Source organism: Monodelphis domestica, chromosome 5 (genome assembly GCF_027887165.1).
Source record: "Monodelphis domestica isolate mMonDom1 chromosome 5, mMonDom1.pri, whole genome shotgun sequence".
Lineage (NCBI taxonomy): Eukaryota > Metazoa > Chordata > Mammalia > Didelphimorphia > Didelphidae > Monodelphis > Monodelphis domestica.
In genome coordinates, this window is record NC_077231.1 from 235,823,425 (window position 1) to 235,832,816 (window position 9,392).

General features: G+C 38.2%; 1 pseudogene; it reads left to right on the top strand.

The window, feature by feature from the left end:
* Positions 1-4,042: 4,042 nt before the first annotated feature.
* LOC100016650 (ribose-phosphate pyrophosphokinase 2-like) lies at positions 4,043-5,136 on the top strand (annotated as a pseudogene).
* The last annotated feature ends 4,256 nt before the right edge of the window (positions 5,137-9,392 follow it).

Sequence of the window (9,392 nt, forward strand, 5' to 3'; positions counted from 1 at the left end):
CTCCCCTTCCCATGTGCCTTTTTGTGTGGTATATAGAATATCCTATTTATCTTATTTCTTCAAGTTTCTCTTGTGCCATCTTTAATTCCCCCCTCCCTTTTTCTTTTTGCATATCATCTTATACCACTTATTATCCCAATATGTTCCTGTGAATGATTCTTTTAATTACTATAATAATGAATATAAATTTTGAGTTAAAAATAACATTTTCACATATATTGATATAAATAATTTGATGTTATTGAAGCCCTTAAAAAAGAAACTTTGAATAAAAAAAAAAACATTTCCCCCTTTCCCCTCTCTTTCTTATTTACCTTTACATGTTTCTCTTGATCTTTGTGTTTGAATATCAAACTTTCCACTTATTTCTGGTCTTTTCTTTACAAATACTTGGAAATCTTCTATTTTGTTGAATGTCCATCCTTTCCCCTAGAAGTATTGTAACAATTAAAATAGTATATGGCTTAAACTGTAATAATTAAAATGGTTGATGTTGTAAAGTATAGTGAGTTAAAATGGTGGAAGATATAAATTATGATAGATATAAGAGAGGGTGAGTAAATTGTGACCGCAGGAAATATGTTTTCACTACAGTGTTTTGTTTTAAAATCAAATATAAGGTGGTTGCCAGGGAATATATTCCCAAATTATGAATATGCCCAAGTCAACTGGGTTTTTTAGAGAATTTAATTAATAATACAATGAGGAATTAAAGAAAAGGAGAAGGAGAGAGAAAAGGAATTAATGAGAAAAAATAGGTTGGCCAGGGCAGACCTGGCCAACCCAGGCCTAAGCCTTAAGAGAGAAACCAGTCAGTTATCACTCACCATAAGATTTGTCTTAAGCAAGGATGTCTGGGGAACAGAATCTTCCCAGAGGGAGTTCCAGCCAGAGTCAGCCTCCCAAGGGACTTCCTTTCAAGAGATCTTCAAAGGGCCTCCTCCAAAAGGATCTATCTCCAAGGACCCAAGGATCCTATCTCCATGCCTCCAAGGATCCCTTGCTCAAGAGATTCCTTTTCTTATATAGGAGGTTTTGTCCTATGTCACCTCCCCTAAGTTCTTCCATCTACCAATCACTGTAGATGTTTTCTAAAAGACAGCCCATCTGAATTCCTGCTAAGTCGACTAACCTCCTCAGTAAGTCTGAATCAGAAAAAATTCTGCTGTGTTGACTAATCCCCTCAGTAAGTCTGAACCAGAGAAAACACAGCTGAGTCGACTAATCTCATTAAGAAAAAAACTTGCCTGACCCTTTTAGGTACCTAGCATCCCATTGTATCAATTCTAAAAAACAGGCATGGCTCAAAGAACTCCTTGCCTTATTATAAGCATGGGTCCAAGTACTTTCATTGTTTAGCAAGGAGTTTTCTCCCCTAAAGCAGTCTTAAGTACGGGTGGAGTAGAGGTCCTCCCATTTCTGATCCTGGCGAGTTCTCACATCAAAATGGGGAATGTTTCCAGTAGGGAATTTGTTCCAATGGAGGATTCCTCAATGTGGAAATTTTTAACATTCACAAGTCTAAGAAATTTCAAGATTTACAGTATATAGTCAGTTTTGATGGGTAGGTGAACCTTGGTTGAAGATGCAATTCTCTTGCCTTTCTGAATTTCAAATTCTGAGCCTTGCAAGTGTGGAATCTGCCAGATCTTGTGTAATCCTGATTGGTGCTCCTTGATATCAGAATTGTCTCTTTTTGGCTTCTTGTAAAATTTTCTCCTTAGCTTGGAAGCTCTTAAATTTGGCAATTACATTCCTGGGAGTTGTCTTTTGAGGATTTAGTGTAGAGGGTGTTCTATGAACTCTTTCAGTGTCTATTCCCCCCCCCCCCTTGTTCAAGAACATCAGGGCACTTTTCTTGGATAATTTCTTGAGTATGATGTCAAGATTTCTGGCAGCTGGTGGACACCCAAGTGTTTATAAAGAGAAAGAAAGAAAGAAAGAAAGAAAGAAAGAAAGAAAGAAAGAAAGAAAGAAAGAAAGAAAGAAAGAAAGAAAGAAAGAAAGAAAGAAAGAAAGAAAGAAAGAAAGAAAGAAAGAAAGAAAGAAAGAAAGAAAGAAAGAAAGAAAGAAAGAAAGAAAGAAAGAAAGAAAGAAAGGAAGGAAGGAAGGAAGGAAGGAAGGAAGGAAGGAAGGAAGGAAGGAAGGAAGGAAGGAAGGAAGGGAGAGGGAGGGAGAAGGAGGGAGAGAGAGAGAGAGAGAGAGAGAGAGAGAGAGAGAGAGAGAGAGAGAGAGAGAGAGGGAGGGAGGGAGGGAGAGGGAGAGAGGGAGGGAGGGAGGAAGGAAGGAAGGAAGGAAGGAAGGAAGGAAGGAAGGAAGGAAGGAAGGAAGGAAGGAAGGAAGGAAGGAAGGAAGGAAGGAAGGAAGGAAGGAAGAGGGAGGGAGAGAGAGAGAGAGAGAGAGAGAGAGAGAGAGAGAGAGAGAGAGAGAGAGAGAGAGAGAGAGAGAGAGAGAGGGAGGGAGGGAGGGAGAGAGGGAGGGAGGAAGGAAGGAAGGAAGGAAGGAAGGAAGGAAGGAACGAACGAACGAACGAACGAACAAAGAAAACAGATTGAAAGGAAGGAAGAAAGAAGGGAAGGAAGGAAGGAAGAAAGAAGGGAGGGAAGGAAGGAAAGAAGAAGGAAGGATCTATACACAAATAAGAGATTCCAACACAAGAAGGCAAACTCTTTCTTATAAAACAATGTAGTACCACTTTGACTCAGGATTCAGGACCATGGAAGGGCATCATTCCTTATTTAAAAGAAATTGGGTAGAGAACCTTTAAAACTATATCAATATACCACATCCTAACCTTTCTGATAATCAATAAACCACCAACAAAGGAGTATTTTGTAGTCCATATTACTCGAGTCATTTGTGTGGCTAAGAATATGTGGTTTGCTATGGAAAGTCATCCCTGAAAACCTACCTTTACCCTTATATATATCTTTATCAGAGATTCCCTCAGGACTATTCTCATATGGATTTAATAGATGTGACAAGGAAACAGGTCATTGGTAGGTAGTTGCTGATGTAAAAATCATTTTTATCTGTATGAGTTATTTATGTATTTCTAACAAGAAAATATTTGCACAGTGCCTAGCACATTAGTAGGCTCAATAAATTCTTCATTCCCTTCTCTTTCCCCCATCTTGTCTTTCATATCATATTAAATGGTAAGCTCCTTCTTATTTCGTTTTTGTGTCTGGGGCCTGGCATAGTACCATGCATATAACAGGTACTTAATAGAATTTTTTGCTGTTGTCTTTATATTTTTTATATTCCCTGGCATGCTTAGAATAATTCCTTATACACAGTGATAAATAATTTGAAACATAATTCCTTTTATTATAGGCTTCAACAAATATCATTGTCTATTAAAGCCATGTGATAGGAGCTGTGCCAGTTTTGTGTGGGCAGTGAGTAGGTATTAGGGGCTAATGCCAAGTAGGGACTTTGTTGAAGGCCGGGTCATGTGCCGGGTGGGAGTCCCAAAACGTCTTTTTTTTTTCTTTTAAACTTCTATCTTCTGCCCTAAAATCAATATTAAGTATCAGTCCAAGGCAGAAGGGTGGTAAAGGCTAGGCAATGGGGGTTAAGTGATTTGCCCAGGGTCACACAGCTACAAAGTATCTGAGGTCACATTTGAACCCAGAACTTCCCATGTCCAGTCCTCGCTCTCTTTCCACTGAACTACCTTTCTATCCTTCAAAGTCTCTTCTTTATCATTTCCTTTTTACTCCCTGATGACAGCTCTCCCTTATTTCTTTTAGGGGGCACTGAAATATAAGAGGAATAGAGGTAGGGGGTGCAGAAATGTGTCTTGAGGTTATTCCTAAACTCCAACTGCCTGCGGGTTACCTTCCAGAAGTTTTGATTTGGAGAATGTGGAGGCTAACGTTAATAGTCTTTTATATCCTTTTAATTTATTGGTCAGGCTCTTTTCATTCCTTCTTGGTCAAGTAGGTTCACTTCTGCTCAGGAGTACCCTCATTACCTTTTAAATTTAGAGCTTGAGGCCACCAGAAGCAACAGCTTCAGCAGCCGCCGCCGTCTCCCGCCTAACGCCAGCCATGCCCAACATCGTGCTGTTCAGTGGCAGCTCGCACCAGGACCTGTCCCAGAAAGTGGCAGACAGATTGGGGCTGGAACTGGGCAAGGTAATCACTAGGAAATTCAGCAATCAGGAGACCAGTGTAGAAATCGGTGAAAGTGTGAGAGGGGAAGATGTCTACATTATCCAAAGCGGCTGTGGGGAAATTAATGATAGCTTGATGGAACTTCTCATTATGATCAATGCTTGCAAAATTGCATCATCATCCAGGGTGACTGCAGTGATCCCATGTTTTCCATATGCCCAACAAGATAAAAAAAGACAAGTGTCGTGCTCCAATTTCTGCAAAACTTGTGGCTAATATGCTTTCCGTGGCTGGGGCTGATCATATCATTACAATAGTTCTCCATGCTTCTCAGATACAGGAATTTTTTGATATTCCAGTGGATAATTTGTATGCAGAACCTGCAGTCTTACAGTGGATTCGAGAAAATATTGCAGAATGGAGGAATTGTATCATTGTGTCTCCAGATGCTGGTGGAGCTAAAAGAGTGACATCAATTGCTGACAGACTGAATGTGGAGTTTGCTTTGATTCATAAAGAAAGAAAGAAGGCAAATGAAGTAGACAGGATGGTTTTGGTTGGTGACGTGAAGGATCGTGTAGCCATCCTTGTGGATGACATGACTGATACATGTGGCACAATATGCCATGCTGCAGATAAGTTACTGTCTGCTGGAGCCACCAAAGTTTATGCAATTCTGACTCATGGAATCTTCTAGCTATTTCTAGGATTAATAATGCGGCATTTGAGGCTGTGGTGGTCACAAATACAATTCCACAAGAAGACAAAATGAAGCACTGCTCTAAAATCCAGGTTATTGACATTTCAATGATACTGGCTGAAGCAATACGGAGAACACACAATGGTGAATCTGTATCTTATCTGTTCAGTCATGTTCCACTATAACTCCAGATCATTGCTTTCCTGTAGGCTGTGTACAGCTACAGTATGTTTTTCTTTAATGAGACTCAACAGTATAATAATTAATGTTATTATAGCTTCAATTGTGTGTGCTTTGAGGTCTTTTTTCCTCTCCTGAACCTGTTGTTGCCTTTCCAACATTCTGCTTAATTCCCCCTCCCCACCTTTTCCCCCCTTTTTTAAAAAATAAATTGGCTTCTATGGGAAATGTCTGCATTTTGATTTGGGCTGGCAGATAACTTTCCTGTACTCTCTGACATTACTTTGGAGCTACAATCGTAAGAGTATCATTCCATTTCGGAAGGTTTTTTTTTTTTAATTTTATATATATATCTGGGCTTGTCAAAGGTAGCCCTGTATTAACACATTTCCTGTAATACTTTCATTTAATAAAAATGTCCACGGGCATTTGGGTAAAACCCCTGTTATATAGAATCAGACCTTTTATTTAGAATAAACATGATTTTAGAGAATTGTAGGATACCTTGAATGTTGATTTTGTTGTTGTTGTTGTTGCCTGGGAGTTCAAAATGTCTTGGACTTGACCTAGTTTGAACAAAGTTTTAATTAGCTTAATGATGGTCATTGACCAATTTGCTTATGAAAATTTGTAGACAAATCAATTAAGGACAGTGTGTAGTATAAATGAATATAGTTTTATGTATCACATCTAAGTTCGTTGTCATATTGCTGTAAATTTATGCTTGAGATTCTGAAAAATATTTCCACACTGGGAAATTCCAGAATCTTTAACACATTGGAATTATTTAGAAATATCTAGATACAATCTGTGTCAGACTCTAATCTCTGAATTAACTGGTCTGACATTCTGACTGTTGTAGTGCATTGAAATTGAAGTGGGAAGTTGCACAGTAAATCCCAACTCTTCAAAAATGCACACTCCATTCTGTCTTGTAGTATTCCTTTATCTAGCAGTTGGCTGCAACTTCTGCTTTTCAACTTTTTGCAGCTAAGAAAAATTGACATTTTAATGATTGGACTCCTAATCATTGGACTTTCAATTCATTAAGATACATAGGAGTGTATGCTCTCACACTCTACTGAGGATTTTTAGGGCTTAAATACACTGTCTATTCAGTCTTTTTTAATTTTTCTCTTTGACATGAATAACGAAGTTTGGAATCATCAGGACTTTTAAATGTATGTTTATATAATGCCCTTTTCCCTTTTTTTGTGGTTAGTATATCTGTGTTATTTGTAGTCTAAAATTGTTAAAGGTCTCTAGCACTTGCTTCATTGAATCAGCCTAGAGTTAAAACATTTACCTGGAAGGCAGTAATAAAGGAAATCTGGGGAAAAAGTATTGGTAGATAAGTATTAAATGTTTGATTAAAACAATACCTAATTATTCCCAAGAGTGTCAATGAAGAAATCACTGAACTAATATTTTTTACATGAAAAATGACTGTTTAACCTTTTTTTTTTACTAATGCAGAAGTTAAAGGAAAACTTGATGTTAAGACAGCACCACCCTATCTTGCAAAAACAAAACAAAACAACCTGGTCCTATTTCTTAATGCACTTTGGCTAGATAGTGAATCTGAATAATTCAGACCAAAAAAGAAAAAGAGAAAGAGAGAAGAAACTACATATGGTTATGCAGACCAACTTTAAATTGTTAGGGGAATACCATTTTCCAGTCTTTTAGTTAAAAATAACCAACTTTGTTATCTTTTTTTTCTTTTAATAGCATTATTTAGGATTCTAGCACTAACTTTCAGGTTAACGGGTCTAAAAAGGATGTATCCAACATTTAAGTTTTGACTTCAAGTTTACTGCATTTTTCTATGCAGTAAAATACCTTCCAAAAAAGAATTCTAAAGTAATCTGGTAATTATGCAAAAAGTTTAAATGTGCACATTGCATGAGCAGATGGCTACATATATAGCAAGTTCATCTAATATGATTAAAAGAAGGGACCTAATACACCTCTTTGGCTACTTATACAAGATATCCCAAAAGACTTTGTACAATTATTTGTGTTAGTGTTATTGGAATGCAGTGGGAATAGTGTAGCTACTCTTCAGAATACTTGAAGCCCATTGAAATGAAAATATCCAGAACTGATTTTATCCTCTAGCACAAAACAGGATGAAATCTACATAGCCTGCTCTTATGAGAAATCATTGTTTTGTCATTTATTTAATATTACTTTAGTTTTTGTCTATTTTAGAAATAATTGTATGATGTTAAATATGGCTATTTACATATATACAGTAGAATATAGAACCATGTGGAAGGTCGAATAGTCTGTGCCTCAAGAGGAGAAAATACTGGTTTTTTTGTTTCTTGTGGGTCTGTCTAGATTAGCCATAGAAAATTAAACTAGCCAAATCTTTCATTTATATCCAGTTCTGCTACATGCATGTAGAATCAGTCTCATTCCAAATAATATGACTTAGGGAACCATGATCATACCAAAGTTGCTCACCCAAAAAATGTCATATTAATCAGTAAGTATTTATACCATATTTTTCCTTTATTAGCTATTGTTAATGTCCAGGAATTGTATTGTTTGTGGTGCTTGTGTTGATCATTTTCACTGTAAAATTCACTGTTACAAAATGAATTTCCTGTTATTTCCGCTGATATTGTGCTACAGTATTTTCAATAAAATTATGTTGCAAATTGCTCCTTTAAATAAATAAATAAATAAAATAAAATAAATTTAGAGCTTGAATCATTGGTGTGGCCAAGGTTATATAAAGTAAGGGAAGAGAGATCCTGCATTTAGAAGAGAAACCAGTCTCATGGACAGATCAGCTGAAGAGAGAGTGGAGGAGAGGGGAGGAGAAAACTGAGGGTTCTGAGGAGGAATCAGAACTCTGGGAGCCAACTGACAGGACCTGTCTTCTTCCAGCCTGGGAGGTAGATCTCCTGAAATGAGAAAGATCCCATTCATTTGAGACCTGTTTTCCCTTCTGAGACTCTGAAATATCTCCACTAAGACTCTCAACTACAGTTATCCAAAATCCTCAAGAGGGACTGTGGATTTGGAATTCAACTAGAGCCATTCAGATCCTTCCCTGGGACCATTCTTCTTTCTCTCTCCCTTACTTGTCCCTTGACTTATCCTTTTAAGGTTTAGCTAGTTTAAGAGTAGGGGCAAGAAAACAGTTGGCTAAAAGGTGAGGCCAGGGCTGAAAAGCCTTTGGCCTACAGACTCTGAAAGGTCAATCTGCAAGAGGGGAAAATCTTTAGGGCTTCCTTTTACCCATATTCCATTTTTCTTCCTCATACCTCTGCCATTTCCTTTCCTACTTCGATCTCAATAAATCATTTGAAATTTAGAACTTTGGGTTTGGGCCTGTCTCTAGATAATATAATAAAGGGGATTAGGATTTGAAATCATTGAGACAGGATTTCAAACTGAAATCCTGTCCTGTCCTATGACCTCTCAAAAACCTGGGTTTGTCACACTGGGTTTGATTTTTCAGACCCCAGTGACTTAGTACCTTCTGACCAAGGAAACTGTCATCTTCTCCTTGGCAGATGGCCATTTCCAAACCCCTGAAAGACTGACAGTTAATGTCCCTTTGGGAAACAGAATTACAAGAATTACAAGATCATCTTGCCTCACAGAGACAGATTTGATCTCAGGAGTCCTGGACTCCTCTGAGGGAGGCACCTTGCCACCTCATTGAAGCAATCCCACTCTAGTCTCCTGCTCTCCATTTCTTAAGACAATATCTCAGAGGAGCTACATCCCCTCTAAGGAGACAGCACCTGGCTTACCTCTCCCCATAAGTAAAGGAGGAGAACAACCAATGCCTTCAGCCTTTCCCCCCCCCCCTCCTCTCCATCCTTCCTTTCATCTCCTCCATTACATTTGGCACCCCAGATCGTGTATAGGACAAGAACCATCATTGGCAGTTAGTGGCAGTTAGAAGAGTCTGGGGGGAGAGGCAGCCATCTTGAAGACACAGAAGAATCCTGTCAGCAGTTACATTACATTACAGTTTAGACCTGACCCAGAACATCTGGCATGCCATAGTGGCTATTTTGCTATGACCTTGTGGTTAAATTGTTTGTTTGTTTGTTTTAAGTGAGGAAAGAATGTTGATGAATAAGAGCACTGGATAACCAAATCCTGGACACCGATTTCCTGTAGATAAAATTGTTCAAGGGTTTATTTGGGTGCCCTGTCCATGGAGATAGGAAGAAAGCTTCCATTCACTCTGTGGAAATGGTGGGATGGATGCCTGATAAAGAAAGTGAGCACAGAGAAAGTATGCAGTAGTTTTTATAGATACTGTAAAAAGGCTGGATTGCTAAAACAGAATGGAAACAAGTGTGCTTGTTAAGTAAATGGGGTTTTGCTCTCTACCCTTGGGAGATAGAAAACCAACA